The following is a 768-nucleotide window of genomic DNA, read 5'->3' as shown; positions in this document are numbered from 1 at the left end:
TTCAACTTTTACCTTCTTTTCATGGCTTAGATTTAGAAAATCCATACTTGCATTTGAGGGAATTTGAGGAGGTCTGTAACACCTATAATGACTCAAATTGTAGCATGAACACCATCAGATTAAAGCTTTTTCCTTTTTCATTAAAAGATAAAGCTAAAACATAGCTACAAAATTTGAGACCAGGATCCATTCATGCTTGGGATGAAATGCAATAATAATTTTTAAAGAAGTTATTTCCATCTCACCGAAAAAACTCTTTCAAAAGACAAATCACAACTTTCAATCAAAAACCAGGAGAAACATTTTACTAATGTTAGGATAGGTATCGAGATTTGCTTAATACTTGCCCTCATCATGAATTTGAAACATGGAGATTGGTTTCACATTTTTATGAAGGGTTAACACCTAGAGATAGGCAAATTGTTGAATTGATGTGTAATAGAACTTTTGAAGATAAAGACCCTAATGAAGCAATGGAGTACCAAGACTTGGTCGCCGAAAATGCTCAAAATTGAGACACTACAGGCACTTATGAGGCACCAAGTAAAACTCAACCTCGAACATCTAGTGGAGGAATGTACAACCTTAGGGAAGATCATGACCTCCAAGTCAAGTTTACATCTTTAGCTAGAAAAGTCGAGGCACTAGAATTGAGAAAAAATTGGTCAATTAAAATCTGTTCAAGAAATTGTATGTCAAATCTGTGAAACCAATGAACACTCAACAAATAATTGTCCAACTTTGCCCTTTTTAGGGAATGCCTCCATG

General features: G+C 34.8%; 1 non-coding gene across 1 annotated transcript; it reads right to left on the bottom strand.

Moving 5' to 3' along the window:
- Positions 1-254: 254 nt before the first annotated feature.
- Positions 255-361, bottom strand: LOC133684368 (small nucleolar RNA R71). The gene has a single exon (XR_009837876.1). It is a non-coding gene; the product is annotated as a small nucleolar RNA R71 (small nucleolar RNA).
- Positions 362-768: the final 407 nt, after the last annotated feature.

Source organism: Populus nigra, chromosome 2, assembly GCF_951802175.1.
Source record: "Populus nigra chromosome 2, ddPopNigr1.1, whole genome shotgun sequence".
Classification (NCBI taxonomy): domain Eukaryota; kingdom Viridiplantae; phylum Streptophyta; class Magnoliopsida; order Malpighiales; family Salicaceae; genus Populus; species Populus nigra.
This window is presented reverse-complemented; position numbering and strand designations above follow the sequence as displayed.